This window comes from Lichenostomus cassidix, chromosome Z, assembly GCF_008360975.1.
Source record: "Lichenostomus cassidix isolate B80296 chromosome Z, HeHo_3.0, whole genome shotgun sequence".
In the NCBI taxonomy this organism is placed as follows: Eukaryota; Metazoa; Chordata; class Aves; order Passeriformes; family Meliphagidae; genus Lichenostomus; species Lichenostomus cassidix.
In genome coordinates this window covers 67,142,462-67,161,111 of record NC_139511.1, presented here as the reverse complement: position 1 = coordinate 67,161,111, position 18,650 = coordinate 67,142,462, and the positions used below count along the sequence as shown (strand labels likewise).

Below are 18,650 nucleotides of genomic sequence, written 5' to 3'. Positions count from 1 at the left end.
CAGCTGCTGGCTCAACAGCAAGATGTCTCTTTTTTTCTTTTGGTTTTCAGCTGCTATGCAGTTTATCTGCACCACTGAGTTCCCCCTCTGGCCAGGATTTCAACAGAGTCTGGCCCCAGTCTGCTCTGCTCCACCCTCCCTTTAGTCCCCTTTAGCATGGATTCTGTGTGGAGTTGGGCATGCTGGTAACATCCCATCCAGGGAGTCACAACTGCATTTCACCTTATAATCTCTGTATTGTTATAACTTCCCAGTTTTCTCTAATTTTACCCTCATTCTTTTCCCCACACATTCTACATGGGAAATCACTTATTGTTGGGGAATTAAAGAGATGCAGTGTATTAGCATTTCATTGCATCCCTTTGAGACCCATGTGGAAGGATGAGTGATTTTTCTGATGTCTAGATGGATGATACACTCTTTTTCTATTATTTCAGAGGAAAAACTGTATGAGATTTAAACACAGCAAATGCTACTGGCCACTGGCAGTGCAGAGAAGAGAAATAACAAAAACATGTGCTGTGAAGACAGGCTTTAAATAAAAAAGCCAGCTCCTGAACACCTGAAATCTCGTGGTGCCTCGAGTCACATGGAATCAGTACACATTTTCCAGATACAACATTGATTTAAGACCTTTTTCCTGTGTTTTCATCTGGCCAACCCCAAAGACAGGGGTGCTGTGATTATCCACACTGAAAAAAACCCCAAACCTATGAAAGAACCTCTCAGGCTTTCCAATTTCCTCTGTGATAAAAAGGGTAATGGCAGTTTGGGTTTTTTTGGTCATGGTTTACCATGATTAACTCCCTTCTCCGTATCCTCCCTCAGATGCACAACTACCACTTGCATTTTGGATGAAACCTCTCAATTTCAGAACAAGGACGACCCAGAAGGCTGAAATTCCGGTGGGAATGTTCTGTGAGCCCCTCGGCAGGGTGAGGTGGCTGTGGCTGCTGAGGGAAGGGGCTGAAGGGTGTGCAGTGAAATGACCTCTCTGTGTCCACTCGCCACCTTTTCCCACTCCCTTGCGGAGCCTGGCACGGTGCCTAGCTGGAGAGGGGCAGGAGGTGCTGGAGGAGCCCCTGGGCAGGGCAGAGCTGGGGACAGACCTGCGGGCAGAACAGGGACAGCAGCAGGGAGTGGGGCAGGTAAAGGGACAGTGACAGGGACAGGGTAGGGACAGGGGCAGACATGGCGCGGGGAACGGGACAGCGGCAGGGGCAGGTGAAAGGATAGGGACAGGGACAGGGACAGGGACAGGGACAGGGAGGGGACAGGACAGCGGTGGGGATGGAACAGGCACGGGCATGGACAGACACAAGGGCAGAGACAGAGACAGGGGCTGGGACAGGGATGCAACAGGGTCAGCGGCTGGTGAAGGGATGGAACAGGGACAGGGACAGGGAGGGGACAGAGGGAGGGCCAGCGGCCGGCAGAAGCAGGGACAGCGACAGGCTCAGGGACAGCCATAGGCTCAGGGACAGCGACAGGCTCAGGGACACGTAGCGCCTCGGCCACGCCCTGCCGCCGCCCCGCCCCCGCGGCCCCGCCCCTCCCGCCGCGGTGACGTCACCGCCCGTCCCTCCCGATTGGCCCGGCGGGCGCAGGTGACGTCGCTGCGTGACGCCATCCCGGCGGCGGGGCCCAGACAAGATGGCGTCGCCCGGGTCCGGCGGCGCCGAGCGGGGCCCGTAGGGACGGCGGGCGGTGACCGCGGGACGGCGGGACAGCGGGGCCGGGGGCCGCAGGTACCGGGCGGGACCGTGGTGCCGCAGGTACTGGGTGGGGCAGCGGGGCTGAGGCGCCGCAGGTACGGCAGGGAGCGCGGGGGCCGCAGGTACCGGGCGGGGGCAGCCGGGGACGGACCGCGCCCCTTCCTCCTCTGCGGGGACAGGGACCCTCCTCCTCCTCCTCCTCCTCCTCCTCCTCCTCCTCCTCCTCCTCGCTCGGTGCGGCCGCTGTGAGGTGCGCGCAGTCGGCCCGCCGAGCAGGGGGAGCTCAGGCGGAGGGGTGACGCTCCTGTCCCACAGGCTCCAGCTTTCCAGCAGTTTCCGGGGCTGCCGGAGTCCGGGGAATGTCTTTCTGCCGAGCAAGCCCTGATGAGTTTGCTCTTGATGAGTTTGCCCGTTGGCTGTTGAAATGCGAGTAAGCTGTTGGTGTCCGTGATGTTCGGAAGTGCTCCCCGCGGTAGCTAAATCCGTGAAGAGCCAAAACATCCGAATTTCTGTGGGGGTGTGGTGTGTGTCGAGTCTGCCTTCAGGTAACTTGTTAATTTCTGCCTCTTGCGCCGTGAAAATCGCTGTGCTCATCTTCCCTATCCCGCTTGTGATTTTAGAGTTCTGCTAAATCACGGAGCATTCACTCTTTGGCTGCATCTCCTAAAGATCCAGTCATCTTTACTTTATGGCTTGTAGCCCCTAACTTCTGGTTTTATGCTTGTCGCTTATTTCTGGATCTTTTCCAGTTAGCTACTCTGCTTTTGACTACATCTTTCTCAGAGTCTGGGGTGTAAACATCCCATGAATGTATTCACTGGCGTAAGAATGCTTCAGTTTAGTAGTTTCTAACTTCCTGATAATGCTTTGTGTTCTCTTCAGCTCAGTGCTTGCTAGAAGTAAGACATTCAGTGCATTTATGAAGTTATTTAATATAATTCAAAAGCTTTCTTCCTGAGTTTTGATAGCTCAAAATTTATTCTACTAAAGAGAAAATTGAGTTTGCTTTTTTGTTTTGGCTTTTTTTAAATTAGTAAAAGAAACGACAATAGAAGGAAATGAGTAACTGCCTTATCAACTGTTTTTATTCCTCACGTCATTAAAAATTCCAAACAAGTGAAGAAAACCCCAGTCATCCAGAAATGTTACAACACTGATGCTGTCTCATTAGATTGGAGATAAGCAGGTGGACTCTGGCACTTGGCTGTGGAGCTAACGTAGCTGTCATCTGGCCCCAGTAAAATGTATTTGTGTTGGATTTAAGCACTTTGAAGGCGATATTCCCAAATGACTCACTTTGGCAAGTGAGTGTTGCCAAACTGAGGGGCAACTGGCTTGTGCCTGATGACATAACTTCAGTGTCTGTGCTGCTGATGGAAGGCTTGCTGCATCCCACAGCCTGTTACAGGACTAAGAGGCTTTTCTGGGAGCTTGGTGAGGGGAATCTTACTCCTACTCCAACTGTGATCCAGCGTGTTAAGGAAAAAGAAATGCTGCAGTTAGCCAGACCTCTTCCTCACCTTCCCTTGTCAGCCTTGGAGAATGGGACTTTCTGCCCCTGTGCAGGCACTCCTACAACTGCTGGTTTCCTGGCATTTTTCAGGCAGCAGTGGGGAAAAAAAAACCTGTTGTGGCCTCCTCTTTCCCTTTTCTCCACAGTGAAAATCTGTGTAGCTGTGCAGCAGCCACGGGCAGTGGGGTGGGCTGAGGTGCTCCCTGTGGCAGCAGCACACGGAGTGTTTTGAGACGTGTGCAGGGTGGTGTTAGGTTACAGCACCACGCAGAACTGCTGCTTAATGACTTCAGTTTCCTGTACACACAGAGCTGCAATTCAAAAGTGCCAGTGGTTCTTGAGTTTGCTGTTGCCACTGGGTGGCTTAAACCTTAGATTCACCTGAGATATGTGAATCAGTAAGTGTTGGTTTCTCTTTAATGAACAGAACTTAAATTTTCAGAATGTTCAAGGAGTATACTGGTCAGCTGGGAGACTTGCTGTACAGGCTTATGTTGATGGATAGAAAAACCGTAATGGTGAAAAATCATCAAAAACACGAGGAAGAGCTCCATCTCCATTATTCAGATGATGTTTTGTTACTCTCGAGACAAAAACCTGTAACTGACAGAATGGAGTCAGGTTTCTGGACCAATCCAGCCTCATCTGTCAGAGTGTGACAGCCAGAGCTGTTTTGGCTTGTGCTGGTGGCAAAAGTGCTATGATGACACAGAAGGTATCATCTTACTCAGCCTTCTGTTTAATTTGCGTAAGCTTATGGTTTCCTGTTGCTTTCATGAACTCTAGGAGTTGATTATTTAGTGGTCCAGCTTAGTTAATGGGTAATTGTTTTCCATGCCCAGTCTCTGTATAATGAATTTTTAACAGTAGTCTATTCCCATATTTACAGTTGATGCCGAGTTGAATATTTTGATGAATTGGTCTGTGAGAAATTTAATTTTACTTATTACATAGTATTTGTGTCCAACCTTCTCTGTTTTGTTTCTAGCATAATCACTCCCAGTCTCTTCAACCATGAATTCTGGAGTTTCAGCTGTCATTTTACAAGGATCTCCACGAAAAGGCATGATTATCTGTTTAAAATTGGTCAGTGCAATACAGATGAATGTCAGCATAAGGAAGGTCTAGTGGAGCCATAATAGGAAAGCTCTGGAGCTGTTTCTGAAAAGAGTTCTTTGAAGGAAAGGCAAAGTAAGGTTGTTTACAATTTATAAATAGTTTTCTTGTTGAAAAAGTAGGTCTTCTAGGATGCATCGAAGGTCGGTTTCTCTTCCCGGCTTTGTATGTTCTTACTCTGATAACTGGGAAGGCAACGTTGTTGATCTTGCAGCACACACCACTGTGCAATCGACCCTTGGGATTAGTGCAGTTGATCGATACAAGCCTGAGCTCACAGTTGTTGTGAGTTAACTACTTAGGCAGGTAATCCTCTCTGGTATGCAAGTGCATTGCTTAGTGCTTTGACCCTCTGACTTGGTTTGAATAAGCTCATGTTCTGTGTCCCTAATAACCTTTTGCGGTGAGGATAGTCTTGTGCCGAGTTCTCCATCAGAACCTGAGCACCAGAGGCTTTCCCTCTCTTAAGTTACTAGATTTATTCAAAATCTTTGTGTGCAAAAGTGTTTTTTTCGTAAATGTTAGGAAATACTGTCTTTCCTGGGGATGGGAAACTTATAAAGGGCAGATCGTGTGTCTAGACTCGATTTAGTTTGTTTTTTTAATTTTTGAAAGCTACAAGATCTTTCCAGAATCCCTTAATCTTACAGTGTACTTGAAATACAGAATTATATCAAAAGGGGAGCATAGTATCATTGCTGTGATTTAGGCTTAAATCTTCCTTTCTAGAAGGAAGGTAAATTGATTCAAAATACCACATTGCATTAGTAGTATTACAGTGTGTTACTGACTGAGTTGTAGTTTTTCAGCTGTATTTTGTGTCAGAAACTCTTACACAAGGGTAACATTTTAAATCAGAAGATCATGAGTCCTATCCAAAATGTAGTTAGTTCTTCATCTATGAAGATGGTCTGAATATGAGTACTCTTAATGAACCTGGCTGTTGGTTGTTGGTATAGTGAAAAGTAGTATGGAAGAGTTATGAGCTCCTGTCTGGTCTGTGTTGCTGGAGCTCAGCATTTTTGGTAACTATGTACTAGATTATGTGAAAAGTTTTATTTTGAAGCCCCTTCCTTATGTTTGTGCTTGCACCATTTGACATCTCTAGGCTAGTAGGCGAGGAAGCCATGACTAAAACGACTGGTGAGATTTATTCCCTCGTTTTGGGAGGGTGTGTTTCAAGGGGTGCTGGTTACCAGTTGTGCTGTGTCATGTTTTAGCCCTGTGCCTAAGTTAAACACAGGGAAGTGCTTATGTGTTAAATTTGATATGCCTCATCACTTCTGGGCTCTAAAATAAAACTAGATTCCTAGTTTATTAACACTCTCTGAAGTACTTGTTAGAACATTAAGTGTTTCCTTTTGTGATGCAGCAAAGCCACATTGAGTTCCACCCTAGTGACTAATACCATCATGTGCTGTTTTTTCATAGTCATGTGTAATAATTTGACGTAGAAATATAGGAGGCACATATAGCAGGGAAAGGACTCCACTTGAATAAAATTACCATTAATCATCTGGAATAAAACTGTGCTTGGTGAAAAACGGCAGAAAAGCTTTATGCTGCATAGCTTCTGAGAAAAGAATGCGTTCTTAATCTTTTAATTAAATGTTATGTCACCGCAAGCAGTTTGTTGCCAGTCTATTTGACTTCTTGGTAGAAAATAACTGAAGGATTATTGAGTTTCATTTTGCTTGCTGTGTTTGTAACAATATACAGAAGAAATGTTTTCAGGAAGTACCTTTATATTCTTTATTTTGAAGAGGGGAAAAAACAATGTATCTGTAATTAGAGACTTCATTCTTGTTTGTAGGAGGGAGCCTAATACATGTTTTCTGTTTACCTTCTTGGAATTCTTAAGCGTTCCTAGATCACTGAATTCCAGTGCTTAGTAATTTAGTGTTTCTTGCAAAGAAAATGCAAGAAAAGACAGTAAAAAGCTTGTTGCTTTTAACTAACACTATTGAATATTTTTGAATTTGTATGCAAAGGGAAAGCTATCAAATTCAAGTGTGAATGTAAAAGTAATGCTGTTATGGTCTGCAATCTCATCTGTTTGAAGGTCTTCAACTCGAAAAGCCTTAATAAATGCAGCTTACAGAATCCACAATCATTATAAGATTAAAGATAAATGAAGGAAGGATGAAGGTGGAGAAGTTGAATTGGATGAATGGCTAGGTGGTCTAAGATGCTTTTGGAGCCAGGGGTGGACTCTGGAAACACACATTTGGTTGGCAGAATGACTGTGGTGGCTGGTTTTGTGATGTGGTAATGTCACCCTGTTCATACTGAGCTCCCATAATGCATACACAGTTATTGTACAGTTCTGAAGGTCTGCCTGTCTCTGGGGATGTTCTGTATGTGTTACAATATTGGAGATGAACCGTGTTTAGTGCAGGGATCTGGCTGTACTCTGGATAAATCGGTCCTACTGAGTAATGTAAAGGTCTTCTCTCTTCTTCTTCAAGCTGGGAGAGAAGTTGCGTATCCACTTAAGACAATCTTCGTTCAAGACAAACTTCTCCTGTAATTTGATGTTCCTGCAAGAATTTAAATGTGACACTCGTGTTCTGCCATTAGTCAGCACTGGATTAATTGCCTATAGTAAGCTTGAATTGAATCAGATGTATGGGTTATGAGAGGGGCAGGCTGGGACTAATTCTCAGGTTGCAGGAGAAAATCTGATAGCTCAGAGGAGGAATGGTCACCCCACAGTCTTGCCACTTTCATTCTTAAAAAAATCATCTTGCTGCCTTGTCATGGTTGTGATGGTCCCCTGAGAGAGATCTCTGTGCCGTCAGCAGTCCTTTGTCACTGCCAGTCTTAAATGTTTGGAGAGGAGAAGCTGTGGGATGACCCTTGGATGGTCATGGACAACCTCATCCAGCAACCCACTCCCATCTAGTTATAAAATAAAAGCAAGGCTAGATAGCTGAAGCTGAGTCAGATGTGTCAAAATGTCCTGAGAAAATTAAGCTAATGCATCTCCACGGTTTCTTTTGCACATAAAATGAGCCATTTCTGTTTAGTTATTCATTGCTTTAAGTGTTCTGGGGGCTGCACTCATTACTGTATTTGCTGAAGAGCTTCCTGATGTACAGGGAAAGAGTTTATACCACTGAGACAGGATGTATAGTGTATAATAAAATTACAGACTTAAATTAATTTGAACTTGTAACTTAGAAATAAAGTTTGAACTACACTAAATTTCATATTAAAACCCAGAAGTTCATCCTTGGGGCTTTTATAGTAAGATGAAAAAGACTGAATATGAGTAATTTGGTAGGGAATAGATTGTGTTCCAAACTTGAGAGACTGCAGTGAGATTCCTTGGGTAGCTGTGGGTTTGGTTGGTTTTGTTGCTGGCTGAGCTGGATGACTGTGAGCAAACTGCTTCAGCTTTGTGCCTTATTCCACATACAAAAGAGGGACAGTTTCACTGCTGGTTAAGTGCCTTGACAGGTATTCTGGAATCTCATATAAGATCTAGGCAGTGCTGAGGATATAAGGGAATTTCAGCAAACCTACTTTCCACTTGGGAAAGAAAATGAATGAGAAGCATGTAATCCCTGGCATTATAAATATCATACAGCTTTCTAGATTTCATCTAAAAGTAGTGTCTTTCCTTGTCTTTGGTTTCTTTTCTATTTTCCATTCCCCTTCAGCTCTGAAAGTTCAGTATCCATATGCCATTATTGTTGGGAGGCCTGTAACCCTGTGTGTGTGTGTCACTCCTACTACCTGGCAAGTCTGGATTTTGCTCTGTGCATTTGAGATAGAAAGTTCCCTCTCTAAGTGCATTCTTTTACACTACTCCTTAAACTTACCTGCTCAAACATTAACTGCAAGTGTAGGATTGCAGTGCTGGGAGGGCAAACTGAGTTGTCTTACAGTGAGAGAAAGCACACCCCTCCAGTTTGCCTGAAGTGAGGAAGTTTAAATCTTAAAACATTTTAAATGTAAACAGTAGGAATTAAGGTAGGTGAGGGAGGAGATTTTCATGATGCTTAGGGATCTACTGAGTATCTTGTGTGAATGTGGCAGGGAGGGGAGAATGACACCTGTGGTATGGAAAGGGTTTCTGAAGAAGTATGTAAAGGTGAGTGTAGCATCTGGACCATCCTTGAAAGTTACATCTCAAGGATTGGGTAGTTGCTCTGCTTTCCTTCTCAGAGGGTGAGGATTGTCTGCATGTTTGTGTCTCTTCACTGCTAGTAACCTCAGCTGTAGCAGTGGCACACATAAAATAAAACTTATTTAATAGGTATACAGTCTGTTTCTCTCTGTTTTTTACCTTTTGCTTATGGCTTCCATTCCTGAGCTTTTTAATCTGTTATTGGATTACAAGATGAACCATATTTCCATTTAAGCAGCCCCTAATAGCGGAGCATTTGCTATTTGAGAAATACAAAATGAAGAGATTGCAAGGAAGATGTTTCTGCTCAGGACTGCTGAGTATGCTGCCCTCAGGTAGTGTGGGTTGATGAAATTTTCTCATATACAACACAGCAAGCAATTAATTTACTTATATTCTTGTTTGGTAATAGATCTACTGTAGCTGAGGGCAATCTCAGTTTCACTTCGCTGCTCAAAGGTAAATTTTTACTTTTGTACACTAGACAGGGTTGCTCAAGGCAATTTAGCTTCCTGTGTTCCAAATTAATTCAGTTTTAGAAGCATACTCAATGTGGATACTGCCAGTTTGCTGAGCTGTTCAATTGTCTGCTGCTGTTTTCATATACAAAGCATTTATTTTTTTGATAGCTGGTAATGATGCTTCTGTTACTATGTGTTTTTAAAGGGCAGAACATAATCTTTATACCAGCTCTGGTCTCTTTTAGAGCTAACAAGCCATTGCAAGAAGTAATTAAGAAGTTACTATTCACTTTGAATCAGTTTCCTGCTCTTAATGTTCTGTTATGCACAGGTTCCATGTTAATTAAAACAAATTAAATTTTTTAATCTAAAAACGTGGTTTCTGGTAGTGACATTTAATTTGCAGTTGTCTGCGCAGTGGTATTTCCCATCTAGGCCATCTTTTTAATGTAGTCATTCAGTTCTGTTTGGACTGAGTGGGAAAACTTGAAAGGAGGATTGAGTGGTACTATGCGTGGACATGAAACAAGCTTGGTTCTTAGGCATTGCTGCAATGGGACTATCTTTTCATTTGCTTGATGTGTTTGTTTTTTTTTTGTTTTTTTTTTTAATTTCAGTTTGACTCCTTTGTTCTGTTGAGTTGGTCAGGTAAGGAGTATGTCCCTGATGAAGCCTCAGCTCAGTGAACATATGACAGCAGCTGAAGTGAGTGTTCACCTTGAACAGTGATTAGGGGTTTATTTTTACCCTGGTCTTTTAGTTTTGTCCTTCAGTGCAGCAAAGCCTGACATTTTTTTCAGATGTGTACTTCTGTCTGTGCTTGTTTTCTTGTCTCTGTCTTGATAAGATGGGTTGGATGAAGACAGATGCCCACTGGCTAAATAGAAGTGACACATGACTTAACGTCAAAATGAGATGGCATTAAAAGCTGAGACTATACCAGTGACATGTTGATGTGTTGAAGAAAATGCATAAACCCCAGAAAAACTCAAGTAAGCTTGTGAAGGAGTCATGTCTCTGGCACCTAAGATGCAATTCAGGTTTTTCACATAAGCACCGTCAAGGCAAAGGCAAACCTAGCCTCACAAGGTATGTTTTGAAAATCAGTGATGTTTAAGATGGTATGAGCTTATGTTGTCACTTTACAAGACAGTGTTTTGGAGACAACACTTTTCCAGGTATCCTATTATCAACTCTTAACACTTCATACTCCTGAAGCAACTAAGACTTCTCCTTCCATGTATCTCAAAGTTTGTATTTGGAGAAAGATTAATTAATGGTGAATCAGGGTGTTTCCTGGAACATGGCAACACTGAAAGATGAAACTGAAAAAAAGGGAGGATTGAGATTTAACAAAGGGAAGGAGTGAGGCTGGTGAGGCACTGAACAGGTTGCCCTGGGAAGCTGTGGGTAACTCATCCCTGGAGGTGTTCCATGCCAGGTTGGATGGGTGTTGAGCAACTTGATAACAAAAAAAGATACCTTTGCCTGTGACAGAGTGTGTGGGCTAGATGATCTTTGAAGGTCCCTTCCAACCCAGAATGTTCCATGACTGAATCAAGTGAGTTCACAGGGAATTTGTATTCTTAGAATATGGCTTTTTTAGTTGAGAGAAATAAGATGTATTAGTGGGAAACAGGGACATCAAGATGGCAGGAGTAGTTCAGCAGTTTTAACCACATGATGGGAGAGATCCTGTAGGGAGTGAGAGAAGGCTGTTGTTGGCCTGATGTGTATTGAAACTGCTTGGACTGAGTGTGCTATCAGGGTATGAAACAGTGGCTCACATGCTGAATGTCAAGGTTTCAGCCTGCTTGCTGCAGGGCAGGCAGGGTTGTTTGGAGGTGGAATAGAAAATGTAATAGGTTATTTTTTCTGTCAGTACAGCTGAGTTTTGCTGGGAAAATATTAAATGTGTAGTGAGAGTGGGCAGTGCATGTGATCCAAGTATAAACAGAAAAATTGATGCATCTATAGTAGTAGAACACTGTTCTCATTATTCTTGTACAATGCAAGAGGCACATATTTTGGCTGAGAATGCAATACATGTAATTGCAAGTGATGTTTGACCTGCTGGCAGATTTTATTTTTCCATTTTAAAATGGAATTTTTTTTTTTGTCCAACTTGATTTCTTGATAACATTTTTTGTCTGCTTTTTTAATGTAATTCCGTAAGTGTTAATATTTCACCAAATTTCTAATCAAAATCATAATTACCAAAAAATGTTACCATATCTCTTCTGAGCATATCAACAAATGTTATCTTTCTCGTAACAGGGAAGAGATAGCTTTGTTTGGAATGGATTTTTTACATAGTTATTTAATTGCTGCAGTGTCTTTAAATGCACTAAGTTCTGTTTAATGAGTAAATATAGAAAATGAATGAATACTAAGTGCTTTCTGCACCAAAATACTTTGAGTTCTTGTGTCAGTATTGAGAGTAGGTCCTGGTATGGTCAACAGAGTTGAACTTAGAGCTAAGTAATACCAGATCAACTACCTGTTACATCTCTTGGTTAAACAGCATAAAACCAAAAAGATTGAAACTCAACAGATTCTGTTATTTTTTTGGATTAAAAAGGGTATGCTGTGATTAATGGATTAAAAGCTGTTTTACTCTGTTATGCTGGCAGCATTTTGAGAGTCTGTCTGGCTCTCATCCATAAGTGGGACAAGTCTGAAGTATTAATAATACTCAAGTACTTTAGAACCCGCTTGTCACATATTGAAGTATCACTGCAACAAACAGAGCAGCATTTTAATTAGTTTATGGTACTCTGGGTTCCAGGCATACATTTTAACAGTGCAGGATATTCCACTGCTTCTTCACACGTCATTACCAAAAGAGCAGAGTAAGTGGGCTATTTTGTTGTTGAAACTAGCAATTAGCAGTCTCTCTCACTCAAGAAGGATTGTGTTGAAATAGTGAAATAGCTTTCTTCTAGAGTGCTGGGATTAACGAGGAAAGTTAATGCACATGCTGAGATTGCTGGGAAAATTTGACTCTTTTGTAGTAGTATGAAATCATATGGTAATTAAGCTGAAGTAGCTGTATTTGTTGATAGTTACTAGATGCTTACCACCTGGCTGTTCTAAACTCTCAAAACTGGTAGGTATTTGCTATCCAACCTTTAGATACAGGAAAATTGCAGTTAAAAACAGTTGCTCTGCTCATTAATGTGGGGCTTGTGTCATTACTGCATTGAGATTACTGTAGCCTTCATTGCTGGTATGAGTCCTGGGTCATCTTTCTCACTTTTTTTCTAGAATGTAGGAATTGCATGGTACGTTTATATTTTTTGCTGTGATTTATCTCTCACATTTCTGTCTTGCTTCTTTAGTGCCTCGGGGAGGGGAAGTTAGTTCTCTATTTCTAGTTTACCATTTTTTTTTTTCAGTGCTATTGTAGTTTGTAGATTAGTGAAGCTAATCTTGAAGTAAAAAGTAAACACATCTGTTTTTCCCTCAGCTGTTCTGTTTACATGATCTTTAAATAACTTGGGTAAAAATCACTGAACTGCACTCTAAAATCCACATCTGTTCTTGGAGCTGACAGAACCTGCACTATGCCCAAGTTTCCAGAGTTTGGAAGTCAGTCCAGCCTTAGATATTTGTTGCAGATGGTTTTCTTTTGTGACAGGACTGAGTTTTCTGGAAAGAGTCCTTTTAAAAAGGTCACCCATTTGCTGCCCCAGTTAAATGTGATTTAGAGTAGGTGCATCTTCCATGCAGTTGTTTGGCATGTCAGTGTCCAGCCAAAGGAAAAGCTTTCACTGATCTGCTTTGACCACAGGGCTGCCTATAAGTACTTTTCTGTTTCTTTGTGCTGTTGCCTGTGAAACTTGTATCTCTAGAGGTTTATGTGGTGTATAAACTTCAACTGCGCTGGAAACCTGGATGGCTGGTAAGTCACTGAGTGACTAAAAGTCTGGTCTATTAGTGTACTTCATTTCTGCAGCCACTGTAGTAGGGTTGTCCCTGATTTCTGGGTGACACGTAAGGCCAATTATCTTACATTTCAAATACGTAGTCAGGATCTTAAAGGAGGAATAGAGCTCTTATTAGCTAAGAACCTTAAATCCTTAACCAGCCCAAACAGTATGTGCTTGTAACAAGTGCAAGTGTCTCTAATGAACAAAGTGGGACATGACATGAGGATAACTGGAACTGCAGATGTCTGATGTTAGTGCTGTGAATCCATATGGAATGACAGAGAGATGCCATGCCACTGGGAGTGTGTGTAAGCCACCAACAGAGGGGTCCTGAAGCAGAAGACTAATTGCCCACTGTGTCATGTTAAGCAGTGGCAATTTGAAGAATCAATGTCTCCTAGCGTTTAGCGCTGCTAGGAAGATGCAATCGAACATCCGGGTGTGAAGCCCCATAATGGATGTTGTGATCATCACTAGTGTTGTCTTGTAATCCAATAATGTGATCTGCACACAGTCCTACTCTTCAGGGCCTTTTCTTGCTGTCCTTTTTACTCATGCATTTGAAAAATGCATTAAAAAGTGCCATTTCATTGGTTTCTCTTGCTCTGCCCCTCAGTCATTGCACTAGCAATAACAAACTGCATTAGTTTGATGTTATAAGCTGTTTTGCAGATTTAGATTTCACATCACAGCTGCTTGGATTGTTATTCCATGGGATATGTATGCAGCTGGGATACCTTACACTTTCCTCCCTCAGCCCCCTGTTGTCAGTGTAAGCCCTACTCTGCATTTGGTTAAATGTAGGGTGACCATTTGTATCTCATAACATGAAGACATCATTAGATTTTTTTTTTAACTGGTGTCTCTTGAAAATTGGATAAGAGTGTTTGCATCAAGGAGGGTTTGGTTTGTTCTTGTCAATCTTAAAATTGACCAAGATCCTTAATTTACCCTATCTCCTGGATTGTGGTAGCACTTAAGAGGAGTTACTGTAGATAAAGTTAAAACTTACTTTTCTGTTAGGACTAGTGAAAAGAGATGGTATTTTTTTTTCTTTCCTTTGTGGGTTTTTGGTTTGGGGGTCTTGGTTTTTTCTTTTGGCTTTGGTTTTTGGTTTTTTTTTTTATTGTTGTTTAGTTTGGTTTTGGTTGTTTGCTTTTTTTTGTGGGGGATGGGGGTTGTTGTGGGCATGTAGTTGCAACACATCCCATGTAGTTTTACAGCTGTATCCAAAGAGCTGTTTCCAGTGGCTCAACATTGTCCTTTCTTGGGAGGGGAGTACCTCTGTGTGCTCTTGTTTGCAGAACCCTTAGAGGTACAAGACAGAAGCAGTTGCTGCAGGTTTTAGGGTAATGTCATCTATTTGGGTGCTGCAGTAAATGAACATGGAATGTGCTTTGTACTGTAGTGAACTGATCAGCTTTTTGCCAGGAGAGATCATAAGAGATCTGAACTGTGTAGCAGTGGTTGAACACTTATATAGGCAGGAAGCTTTGATATGAGAAACTTAACTTTTGTTTTGTCTTAGCAACAGGCACTGCTGACTTCTATTTTTGCTGTTTGAGGCTATATACAGAATCCTAGTGTTGGTTATAGCCCTTCACTTGCTCTGAAAAAAGTAGCTAGAGTGAAAACTGAAAACACTGTCTAAATTTTGAACATCTGTGACCATTAGAAATCAATCACTTGAATCAAACAGCTCTTCACTTTTTTCATTACTGTAAAATCAGTAGTAGCTCATGAATGTAATAAAGGCAGGAAAAAGTCTTTCACTTTCTCAGTTTTTTTTTTTTTTGTAGTTTTCAGAGTGAATGGTGCATCCTTAGTAGTGTGTGGACTACACAATGTGTATTAGCAGGTAAAATGGAAATTGCAAGATCATTAGTGGTAGGATACTGATGCCTTTTCAGCTGGTAAAAATATGTGTCAGCCACAGCAGTAAAGGGAAAAGGGAGTATTACCTCAGTTTTTAATAGGATCCTAGGTGCACACTCATCAAAGGTGGAAACACACTGAGAAGCACACAACATACAATGCGTATACAACTTTTACGGACCTCGCAAATTAGCATATCTACCTAAAATCCCCCAATAAATAACTTAATAAATGAAGTAATTGTACCTCTGTTCTAATTACCCCCCCGCCAAATGAGACTACAGCCTAGTTTACAAAAACATGTTCCACAGAGAACACTCTGTCCAAGGTTGGAGCCTCTAGTTCTGAGACAGAATGAATATTTGGTCTTCCTACTTTGCAAAACCCCCAAACTAAGCTAAATGTCAGACTACAAGAATTATAAACATGTGGGGCTAAGGTACAAGGAGTGTTGTAAAGGGTACAAGGTAGGGGAAAGAGTATAAAAATGTATAAAAAGGGTATAAAAAGAAAAGACAAAAATCACCAGGCACCAGTACTTCCAACTTGTCTAGTCAGAGCTCCTTCAGAAGAAAAGGAATGACAATACAAACTTAAGGGAAAGTAGAAGAAACATTGAAATAATAGTGAAAAAACACCCTGACTTTCCAGAAGCTCTTCGTGAGTCACTCTTCATAATAATTTTTTTGTTCTTTTCTGTTGATGAGACTCTCCCTTTGGCATTGCTTTCCTGCACCAAGTCATGCTTTTCCGTGTTCTCCTTGTCTGGCAGCATAACTAAATGTCATTCAGGTTTAAGTGGTGATATGCCCAGTGGATTGCCTTGGTCACCTCTATCTCTTCAAGCCTTTCCAGCTTGTCACCCCTCTGTGCCAGTTGTTCCTGTCATCAGTTTTGCCCTGCCACTTCTCTGTTTCTGCATCTTTGTGTTGTTTGTTGTTGTGGTTGTTTCCCTGTCCCCCCTCCCCTTTTATCATGATTTCTCTGAGGTTCTCTGCCCTCATCCTGGGCTCTGCTATGTTGTGTTCCTCTGAACTGGCTGGTTTTAAGAATGCTGACCTGCTGGAGATGATGCAGATGGGAAGAAACATCAAGTTGCTTCAGTTCCTTACAACTTTTAGGCACTTGTAGCCCTTACCTTCTCTGTGGAGAGTTGGCCAGAACCAAGAATGAGGGAATGAGGCTAAGGAGGTCTACATTTATAGAAGTGAGCTTGTAGGTGGCTGTAAGAATACCCTGTAGTACTAACTGCTTCCTCTAAAGCAGGAAAGGTGTTGAAAAAGATTATATGTCCTTTGTCAATTTACAATGAGCAGTAAAGTGATGCCTGAAACAGGCTACCTGAAAACAGAGGCCAAGACAAGTAAGTGTATAAAAAATGGACAAATTTATTCAAGGCCTTCAAGGAACATTCAGGCAAGCAAAACCCCCCCTTGGGGACTGCACCCAAAATGGACCCCGGGTCACGAGCTCTTCCCCTCTTATAAGTTTTGTCTTATTAGCATATTGGTCCCTAATTCCCCAGTCATACCTTCGGGTGATGATACTTACCACTCCAGGACCTGCTTCCCCTTTCCACCATTTACATATTTCCAGGCCCTAGAGTAACGAATATGTCGTTGAGTCTCTATCCAGAGAGCTTTGTTTTGGTTAAATGTGTTTGGAACAGAAGTTTTCATTATTTTATAAGAGCACAGAGCTACACCAAGTCACAGATACATGAAGAGGGAAAAAAAAAGACCTGAAATTATTAAGGTATCAAAGCATCAGGCAAAAATCTGTGCCACCGTGTGCTGTTGCTACTAATGCCCTTCAGCATCTTGTTCTGGAGTCTGAAGATCAAAGGGAGCAGTGGTAGAGCTGCACTTGTCCATCATCTGGTTTGGAATAAAGCTTTGGAAGCAGTCAAAATTTCAAATTAATTTTCAAAATGAGTGGTAACAAAAGTAAGCAAACTTTTACTGCATGGTGTAATTAATGTTCAGGTAATGCCCAGAATCATAGTGACAACATGAGTTGTTAGCCACCTAACTGGGTGCAAATACTGTTTTCCCAGCCAGGACCACAGAGCAACAGCAGCATGCTTGTAACAGTGGTCCCTGAATAGCCTGTCAAATCTGATTAGTCACAGGACACTATTTTAATTAAATGCTCTTTGGGAAGGGGGTGATGAAATGTGGCTGGCAGCCTGTGCTCCTGTTACTGTGTGTGGTGCTTAACACTTTTGTTTGCTGACAAGTGCCTTCTGCAGTAATGGTGTCTTAATAAGTGCACACTCACAGTGCATCAGCAAGAGCCTGTGTGATGCAAACTCAAATGCTACCTGAATCTAAAGTCTGACTGTCTCAGGAAATGATCTGTTTCATTACTAACTTGCTGTTGATGGGCCTTAGCTAGTTCTGTCGTTTATAAGGTGTTGCATATGACAGAGGAATTACTTTTCCAGTGCACCATGAAGTTAATGCAGACACCAGGTCAGCATTAGGATTTTACTACAGGATTGGCAGCAAAAGCAAGAGACATATTGTGTATGTGGGATATTTTGACACTGAGACTTCATGCAGCTCCAGAATGATAGGCTACTGCAAAACTCCTTGGAAGCTGGATGAGCAGTTTTGGCTCACTGGGATTTCTACACGTTGCCACGCAACATGTAGGAACTGGTGTTGCACTGAGAAAATTCCCTTGTCATGTTAAGTTGGCAAAGTGAGGAGGTTACTTCCTCTTATTAGAAGTTTTAAAATCCTAAGAAAAAGGACTACTTGCTTTTCACTCGGAGGTAGTAACTAGAAAAAACTTGGAGAAATTAAAAGAAGCATGTAGAGGCTTTGTCCCAAGTTCAGTGGATGGTGGGCAGTGTTTGCATGCAGTTTTTGCATGCAGTGCCATGCAGTCTCCAGTGACAGAGGACTGGTGAGGACGTGAAGGCTGTATGATTTTACTTATCACCTGGCTTTTTCACTAACAGCAAATCCAGTTGACGTCCTAATTGCTACTCTCACATGGAGGAACTAGTGACACTGCAGCTTGTCTGGCAGCAAGACCTGTGTCTGGAAGTGTAGCTATTTCATGTGCTGTTGTTTGCAGTCTGGGCACTGGGACTGGTAAGGTTCGTTCAGCTCCAGTGGTTGACATGCAGCTCTACTGGGCCGTCGGGTGCTCTTGACATCCTTCCTCGGATGGCAGGCTTCACACTGTTTCACCTCCTTTTCTTTCTGTCTTTGAAGCCTTAATGTTTTGTTTGCTTCTGAGAACCAGGTGCCAGAGCCAGTTTTTTGGTTTGTTGGAATAGTTTTGGACATAATAGTGCTCCTGAGAGAGGTTGGTGAGTTCTTAAAAGAACCTGACAAACACTGAGCAGGATGACACACAGCTTTTATGTGCAGCATGCACCTGGACTTGCCCAGCAGGACTCACTTCCTCATGGCCCAACATCTGCTCACTGTGTTTCATGAAGTCTGGTTGCACCCAGGTGATCTTCATACAGCTTTAGCTTTGCGTTTGATTCCTGTTAGCCAGGGCTAGTTCACCTGTTGATTCCAGCATAATGTTGAAAGGGATCTTTGCACTGCAAAAGGGATTTTATGCTAGAGTGGTTGAAACTGGCTCTTCTTGTCCCCAGTCCTGTTAGCAACAGCAAGAAGGAATAGCTAAGCTGTCTGTGTAATCCTCACCTTATTTTTGCCTCCCTTTGGTGTAACGTTTGGAGTTGGAATCTGCAATAGAAACAGTGAGACTGAGAATCCTTGACTGTGGAATGATGGGTGTGAATGTTAGATCTGCCCCATGTTGTTGTGCTCTGCTGCCTGTGGGGAGGTGCCAGAGAGCTCCATGGTTATGAAGAACAGCTGTTGGTCATTTCAGTCTGTGAGGAGTAGGACTTCAGAGACAAAGGGCAACTCT

The 18,650-nt window shown here is 42.5% G+C and overlaps 1 protein-coding gene across 4 annotated transcripts in view; it reads left to right on the top strand.

Annotated features, from left to right (window-relative positions):
* The first annotated feature begins 1,595 nt into the window (after positions 1 to 1,595).
* Positions 1,596 to 18,650, top strand: part of UBAP1 (ubiquitin associated protein 1) — a 34,383-nt gene continuing 17,328 nt past the window's right edge. For 3 of the 4 annotated variants that reach the window (XM_085043063.1, XM_085043064.1, XM_085043061.1), the window contains exon 1: positions 1,596 to 1,748. The gene's annotated coding sequence lies outside the window, so the exon portion shown is untranslated. Of the gene's footprint in view, positions 1,776 to 18,650 lie in introns of all 4 variants that reach the window. The other variant, XM_085043062.1, reaches the window with a different exon arrangement.